This window comes from Oryctolagus cuniculus, chromosome 1 (assembly GCF_051225735.1).
Source record: "Oryctolagus cuniculus isolate XC-2025 breed Fujian yellow rabbit chromosome 1, ASM5122573v1, whole genome shotgun sequence".
NCBI lineage: Eukaryota > Metazoa > Chordata > Mammalia > Lagomorpha > Leporidae > Oryctolagus > Oryctolagus cuniculus.
Genome location: NC_142867.1, coordinates 131788156 through 131797115, shown reverse-complemented (window position 1 = coordinate 131797115; position 8960 = coordinate 131788156). Strand labels below are relative to the sequence as shown.

The following is an 8960-nucleotide window of genomic DNA, read 5'->3' as shown; positions in this document are numbered from 1 at the left end:
TGCAGAACAAGAAGATTGTACTTTTCTCCAAAACCACTTTCACGGTGATTTTTGGTTAAATTTCATCCGAAATCCACAACAATTTGTCTAGATACTCCTGGATGAAAACAAAACTATCTGGTGTGTTGTGGCTATCTCAATCCCAGATCTTCCTACAGCCTCTGTGTGTGTCTGTGTGTTTTGGACATTCTCTATGGACTTTAAGGTTTTGAATGCATTTTAGCAGGACCCTTTTTGTTTTCAGCTGGCAAACACTAATTGGTTCCACCTGGAGTCAAATCCTCCACACATTCGAGTTTTCTAGGAAGAAAGCTCCAGAAACCTGAGAAAACATGATATTTGTATTTGTAAACATGACATTGGATTCATTTGCTGAATAGAAAGATTGTGCTTTTCTCCAAAACCAATTTCACGATGTTTTTTGATTAAATTATACTTCAAAAATACAACAATTTGTCCAGATACTCCTGGATGAAAACAAAACTATCTGGTGTGTTGTGGCTAACTCAATCCCAGATCTTGCTATAGCCTCTGTGTGTGTCTGTGTTTTCTGGACATTCTCTATGGACTTTAAGGTTTTGAATGCATTTTAGCAGGACCCTTTTTGTTTTCTGCTGGCAAACGCTAATTGGTTCCACCTGGAGTCAAATCCTCCACACATTCGAGTTTTCTAGGAAGAAAGCTCCAGAAACCTGAGAAAACATGATATTTGTATTTGTAAACATGACATTGGATTCATTTGCTGAACAGAAAGATTGTGCTTTTCTCCAAAACCACTTTCACAGTGATTTTTTGGTTAAATTTCACTTCAAAACTACAACAATTTGTCCAGATACTCCTGGATGAAAACAAAACTATCTGGTGTGTGGTGGATATCTAAATCCCAGATCTTGCTACAGCCTCTGTGTGTGTTTGTGTTTTCTGGACATTCTCTATGGACTTTAAGGTTTTGAATGCATTTTAGCAGGACCCTTTTTGTTTTCTGCTGGCAAACACTAATTGGTTCCACCTGGAGTCAAATCCGCCACACATTCGAGTTTTCTAGGAAGAAATCTCCAGAAACCTGAGAAAACATGATATTTGTATTTGTAAACATGACATTGGATTCATTTGCTGAACAGAAAGATTGTGCTTTTCTCCAAAACCACTTTCACGGTGATTTTTTGTTAAATTTCACTTCAAAGCTACAACAATTTGTCCAGATACTCCTGGATGAAAACAAAACTATCTGGTGATTTGTAGCTATCTCAATCCCAGATCTTGCTACAGCCTCTGTGTGTGTCTGTGTTTTCTGGACATTCTCTATGGACTTTAAGGTTTTGAATGCATTTTAGCAGGACCCTTTTTGTTTTCAGCTGGCAAACGCTAATTGGTTCCACCTGGAGTCAAATCCTCCACACAGTGCAGTTCTAGGAAGTAAGCTCCAGAAATCTGAGATAAGATGATATTTGTATTTGTAAACATGACATTGGATTCATTCGCTGAACAGAAAGATTGTGCTTTTCTCCAAAACCACTTTCACGGTGATTTTTTGATTAAATTATACTTCAAAAATACAACAATTTGTCCAGATACTCCTGGATGAAAACAAAACTATCTGGTGATTTGTAGCTATCTCAATCCCAGATCTTGCTACAGCCTCTGTGTGTGTTTGTGTTTTCTGGACATTCTCTATGGACTTTACGGTTTTTTTTTTTTTTTTTTTTTTTTTTTTTTAATTTTTTATTTATTTTTTATTTTTTTTTAACTTTTATATAATGAATATAAATTTCCAAAGTACGATTTATGGATTACAATGGCTTCCCCCCCATACCGTCCCTCCCACCCACAACCCTCCCCTTTCCCACTCCCTCTCCCCTTCCATTCACATCAAGATTCATTTTCGATTATCTTAATATACAGAAGATCAGCTTAGTATACATTAAGTAAGGCTTTCAACAGTTTGCTCCCACACAGAAACATAAAGTGAAAAATAATAGATGATTTTTTTTAATGATGATGAAATCAGATCAGACCTATTGTCATGTTTAATCCCAGTGAGAGTCAAGTTGGGAGTTGATAGTTTCTGAGAAGCAGCCTCGGGGCGGGCGCCGGGAAGCTGCAGGGATAAGAGAAACAGAAGTTTAGAAGTAAAATGAGAGAAATAGGAATGCTGGCAGATAGAAGTAAAATAGGAGAGATAGGAATGCCCGGAGGTAGAGAAATAGAGAAAAATAAGGCCTCCCCTCAACATGGCAATGAGAGAGCTTGGATTCAGTCTGCCTGATTAGGGAGGTGGTGAGCACCTGCAGGCAGTTCTAGCAGAGCAGAGCATGCGCTGCAGGGCACGGAACACAGGCATGCATCAGCGCCTAAAAACCTCCTCACAACATGGCGAAGAGAGGACCCGGATTCAGTTTGCCTGATTGGTAGGGCTTGTAAGCACCTGTGGGCAACTCTAGCAAGCAGAGCAGAGTGTGTGCCATGGGGCACCAAAGACAGGCACGTATCAACGCCAAAAATAAAAAGAAAGGGGGATCTGTGGGGAGCAACCTGGACTAGACTAAGTTACTGGAATTAAGACTTATTCTATGCATCTGCTCTACCACAATATGGCGCTGGGAGAGGAGAAAACAGCTTCCACGCAGCTGCCTCTTGCCAACTTGAGTGATGACCTCCAGGAGCTGATCCTGCTCCTGATTGGAGGAGAGCAGCATACTCGGTGTGTGGGCAGCTGAGTTGGGATTGGTGGAAGAGGACTATAAAGGAGGAGAGAGACAGCATGCACCAGGAACATCTAAGGGGAACATCTATCTGAAGGAACACCTGTGCAGCCCCCAAGAGAGCCGGCCGGTGGTGTGCCGCTCCCCTGCGGAAGTGGGGAAAGTGGCCAGGGGGAACCGCCCTTCCACGGAGGTGGAAGGGATGGTAGCCAACCCGGGAAGAACCAGCAGCAAACCCGGGGAGGGCCGAGCAGACAAAAGAACAGCGCAGGGTCCTGTGTCGTTCCTCCACGAAGAGGGGGAGCGACAGTTCTGCAGAACTGGACACAGAGACAGACCATATCATCCCAAACTGGCTACTGCCTAAAAATAGGTGTTCAATTCCAAGTTTATAAAGGACATTTTAAAACTAACCAATGGCGGAGATATCTAGGTTAACATATCCCAACTATAATTAAACTAAGTAAAGAATTACTTGGTTACTTCCCCAGAAACTTTAGTAAACTGATTTTAGTTGATCTTTCTTATTATTTGCTCTTCATTATAGTAGTTCAGTTATTTCATTATGAACTAGAAAACATTTGTTGAATCAGATAAACTAGAAAGATAATATAAGGGATGTTCAAAAGGTTTGCAGAAAATGGAGTTAAAAGTTTTTATTTTGTGAATTTTTTAAATCTATGCAGTTTTCTCAAAATAAACATTTCCATGAACTTTTTTGAAGCATCCTCATACATCTTAAGATACTCTTCTAGAAAGATATATTGATTCCACTGACTCATGTTACACATCCACAGGAGTGGAAATGCAATCTGTAGGTTGTATCACCTTGATGTTTCTGTATGCCTTATACCACACAAAGAAGATCCCTATCTGCTTCTGACAGGATAATATTAATCTGATTCTCCAAGTGGGCACCCACCCAGCATATCACAAAGGTCAGAAAGAAAGCCTCATTCAGTGTTACTGTGTTCACAGAGGATGGCATTTATTCCTTAGGAAGTAGCATCTAGACCATCATGATGGGACATCCCACCTGTGAGGTACAGGTCTGCTTCCACACCCTGCAGGACACTGCTCCCAGAACCAGCACACAGGGCCACAGCTTTGACTCATGATGCTAAGGTCCTTCCTACCCCATGAACTAATTGAATATGAGTTAGTTTGAGGTTTCTTTTGATTCTCTCAATCATGGTTGCCAGGGCAACAGATTCATCCAGGGTGCATGATCCACCCATTCCAGTATGTAGGGCAAAGGCTTCTGCAGTGACAGAATCAGTTCTCTGGTAAAGTTATCCGTTTTAAGAGAGCTGAGCCACCACCTGCATCAAAGTCTTCTCAGTACAATTCAGGCTGATCCTTATTATTCTCCTCATCAATCCTAGCAGAAAAAGAAGTAACAGGAACACCTTCAGCTTCTCTCACTGCAGACACAACTTTGTCCATATCTTGGGTATGCTTAATGTTGAATTGTACTCAGTGGTTCCCTCTATAGGATAGCTTTGGAAGGATATATATATACCTGGATGTGCAGGCTCCAAGCCCTTTGGAAAGCCAGTTTTTCCATCCCTGGGGTGCAGCATCATAGGCTGTGTGAAGAGAGTAGATGCCAACTCTGTTCTCCAAAGCCCGGAACACCAGGTGCTCCTCTCAGGACATCCAGGTAATAGGCTTTATGTGTAGGAAGATAGGTGGAAGGTAGGAAAAGATGAGATGTGCCTTCTTATGCAGAGCCTCCTCCATCACCTGATCAGTCAAGTCATTGGTCAGGAAGAGTGTATTTATAGTTTGTGGTGGGCTTGGTTCCACCAGCAATCCAACATTGTCCCAACTCTCAGCAGAAGACAGGGATGCAAAGTCATTCAAGGAGGAAATGAGAGTCTTCAGACCCATAACGGAACAGGAGGAATTGCAGTTCAGAGATTGGATAAACCAGACTGTGATGGGGACCAGGCGTAAGCAAGATGACAACATACAGCAATTGGGCAAAACTCAATTTGAGTCCAGGTACATCTCCATAGCCTTTAATCTGTCTTTTTACATTGGCTTTTGTTTTCTAAATATCATTTTTCAAGTTGTTGTATATTTGGATTTCAGAACAAGTTGTAAGATGAATTTTTTAACGTGCATTGCCAAAAATGTTCTGAGTGAAGCTAATTGTCAACTTTATTAAGGAGGATTGCTTTCTGTCCACCTAGTGTAAAAATAAAATCAAGTAATGAAAAACCAAGATTACAAATTTAAAGGCAAAGAAACAGAAAGATCTGAAATTAGACCTGATGGATAATGAGGAGTCCAACAAAAATCCCATTATGTTGATTTAACTCATGGCTGGCTTGTACTACTACCATATACAAATAAAAAAGAATGAGTGCTGCAGGTTTCATTTGAGATTAGTCAAGTGTGAGGTATTATTTGAACAACTACCAAGACGCATTCAACATGGAGAAGAAACTATAATCTAAAGGTCATGGAAGACATTCATTCTAGAAAGAGAAGTGTCTGATTACAGATGGCAAAATTAGTCAGGCAGAATCAGAGATTGGAAAGAATGGGATTTTAGAGGGAATAACTAGATGGGTAATGTTAAGGAGAATGCAAATGGTTTCAGGAGGAAAATACAAGAAACCATCCGTGGAGTTCTGATAGAAACAGAGAGGAATTATCAGGGGAAAATCATATATAGTACTTTCAAATATGACAAAGAAAAATATTTAAATGGGCATTATGCATTTAGTGTAGTGGTTATGATGCCTATTTTTTTTTGACAAGCAGGCTTAGACAGTAGGAGAGAGAGACAGAGAGAAAGGTTTTCCTCCCATTGGTTCACCCACAAATGGCCACTACAGTCCTCACACTGTGCCAATCTGAAACCAGGAGCCAGGTGCTTCCTCCTGGTCTCCCATGTGGGTGCAGGGGCCCAAGCACTTGAACCATCCTCCACTGCCTTCCTGAGCTACAGCAGAGAGCTGAACTGCAAGAGGAGCAACCGGGACAGAACCGGCACCCCAACCAGGACTAGAACCTGGAGTACTGGTGGCACAGGCTGAGGATTAGCCTAGTGAGCTGCGGTGCTGGCCTATGATGCCTATTAAGATACCCTAGTTCTACTTTACAGTACCTGGGTGTGACTTCCAGAATCAATTAATTAGGCTTCTATCACACCTGTGAGAGACTGGGACTACATTTCTGGCTCTTGTATTCACTCTTTTTTTTTTTTTTTTTTAATTTTTTATTTATTTTTTATTTATTTTTAACTTTTATATAATGAATATAAATTTCCAAAGTACGATTTATGGATTACAATGGCTTACCCCCCATACCGTCCCTCCCACCCACAACCCTCCCCTTTCCCACTCCCTCTCCCCTTCCATTCACATCAAGATTCATTTTCGATTATCTTAATATACAGAAGATCAGCTTAGTATACATTAAGTAAGGCTTTCAACAGTTTGCTCCCACACAGAAACATAAAGTGAAAAATAATAGATGATTTTTTTTAATGATGATGAAATCAGATCAGACCTATTGTCATGTTTAATCCCAGTGAGAGTCAAGTTGGGAGTTGATAGTTTCTTTTCTTTTTTTTTTTTTTTTTTTTTTTTTTTTTTTTTTTTACAGAGGATCAGTTTAGTATGCATTAAGTAAAGATTTCAACAGTTTGCACCCCCATAGAAACACAAAGTGAAATATATTATTTGAGTACTCATTATAGCATTAAATCTCAATGCACAGCACATTAAGGACAGAGATCCTACATGAGGAGTAAGTGCACAGTGACTCCTGTTGTTGACTTTACCAATTGACACTCCTGTCTATGGCATCAGTAATCTCCCTATGCACCAGTCATGAGTTTCCAAGGCTATGGAAGCCCCTTGAGTTCTCCGACTCTTATCTTGTTTAGACAAGGTCATAGTCAGAGTGGAGGTTCTCTCCTCCCTTCAGAGAAAGGTACCTCCTTCTTTGAAGACCTGTTCTTTCCACTGAGATCTCACTCACAGAGATCTTTTGCCAGAGTGTCTTGGCTTTCCATGCCTGAAATACTCTCATGGGCTTTTCAGCCAGATCCGAGTGCCTTTAGGGCTGATTCTGAGGCCAGAGTGCTATTTAGGGCATCTGCCATTCTATGAGTCTGCTGAGTATCTCACTTCCCATGTTGGATCACTCTCCCCTTTATTTATTCTATCGGTTAGTGTTAGCAGGTACTAGACTTGCTTATGTGCTCCCTTTGACTCTTAGTCCTTTCATTATGATCAATTGCGAACTGAAATTGATCACTTGGACTAGTGAGATGGCATTGGTACATGCCACCTTGATGGGATTAAATTGGAATCCCCTAGTATGTTTCTAACTCTACCATTTGGGGCAAGTCAGCTTGAGCATGTCCCAAATTATATATCTCTTCCCTCTCTTATTCCTACTCTTATGTTTAACAGGGATCACAATTCAGTTAAATTTCAACACTTAAGAATAACTGTGTATTAATTACAGAATTAAATCAGTCATATTAAGTAGAACAGACAAAAAAACTACTAAGAGGGATAATGTATTAAGTTGTTCATTAACAGTCAGGGCTATGCTGATCAAGTCACCGTTTCCCATAGTGTCCCTTTCACTTCAACAAGTTTCCTTTTTGGTGTTCAGTCAGTTGTCACCGATCAGGGAGAACATATGGTATTTGTCCCTTTGGGACTGGCTTATTTCACTCAGCATGATGTGTTCCAGATTCCTCCATTTTGTTGCAAATGACTGGATTTCGTTGTTTCTTACTGCAGTATAGTATTCTAAAGAGTACATATCCCATAATTTCTTTATCCAGTCTACCGTTGATGGGCATTTAGGTTGGTTCCAGGTCTTAGCTATTGTGAATTGTGCTGCAATAAACATTAGGCTGCAGACCGCTTTTTTGTTTGCCAATTTAAATTCCTTTGGGTAAATTCCAAGGAGTGGGATGGCTGGGTCGAACGGTAGGGTTATCTTCAGGTTTCTGAGGAATCTCCAGACTGATTTCCATAGTGGCTTGACCAGTTTGCATTCCCACCAACAGTGGGTTAGTGTCCCTTTTTCCCCACATCCTCGCCAGCATCTGTTGTTGGTAGATTTCTGAATGTGAGCCATTCTAACCGGGGTGAGGTGGAACCTCATTGTGGTTTTGATTTGCATTTCCCTGATTGCTAATGACCTTGAACATTTTTTCATGTGTCTGTTGGCCATTTGGATTTCCTCTTTTGAAAAATGTCTATTGAGGTCCTTGGCCCATCTCTTAAGTGGGTTGTTGGTTTTGTTTTTGTGGAGTTTCTTGATCTCTTTGTAGATTCTGGTTATTAACCCTTTATCTGTTGCATAGTTTGCAAATATTTTTTCCCATTCTGACGGTTGTCTCTTCACTCTCCTGACTGTTTCTTTTGCAGTACAGAAACTTCTCAATTTGATGCAATCCCAATAGTTAATTTTGGCTTTGACTGCCTGTGCCTCCCGGGTCTTTTCCAGAAACTCTTTGCCTGTGCCAATATCTTGAAGGGTTTCTCCAATGTTCTCTAGTAACTTGATGGTGTCAGGTCGTAGATTTAGGTCTTTAATCCATGTTGAGTGGATTTTTGTGTAAGGTGTAAGGTAGGGGTCTTGCTTCATGATTCTGCACGTGGAAATCCAATTTTCCCAGCACCATTTATTGAATAGACTGTCCTTGCTCAAGGAATTAGTTTTAGATCCTTGATCAAATATAAGTTGGCTGTAGATGTTTGGGTTGATTTCTGGTATTTCAATTCTGTTCCATTGGTCTATCCTTCTGTTTCTGTACCAGTACCATGCTGTTTTGATTACAACTGCCCTGTAGTATGTCCTGAAATCTGGTATTGTGATGCCTCCGGCTTTGTTTTTGTTGTACAAGATTGCTTTAGCTATTCGAGGTCTCTTGTGCCTCCATATAAATTTCAGCACCAATTTTTCCAGATCTGAGAAGAAGGTCTTCGGTATCTTGATTGGTATTGCATTGAATCTATAAATTGCTTTTGGGAGAATGGACATTTTGATGATATTGATTCTTCCAATCCATGAGCATGGAAGATTTTTCCATTTCTTGGTATCCTCTTCTATTTCTTTCTTTAAGGTTTTGTAATTTTCATCGTAGAGATCTTTAACGTCCTTGGTTAAGTTTATTCCAAGGTATTTGATTGTTTTTGTAGCTATTGTGAATGGGATTGATCTTAGAATTTCTTCCTCAGCCATGGCATTGTCTGTGTATACAAAGGCTGTTGA

General features: G+C 40.4%; 1 pseudogene; it reads right to left on the bottom strand.

Annotated features, from left to right (window-relative positions):
- Positions 1–3549: 3549 nt before the first annotated feature.
- On the bottom strand, positions 3550–4676 carry LOC100355496 (NIF3-like protein 1 pseudogene; annotated as a pseudogene).
- Between the last annotated feature and the right edge of the window lie 4284 nt (positions 4677–8960).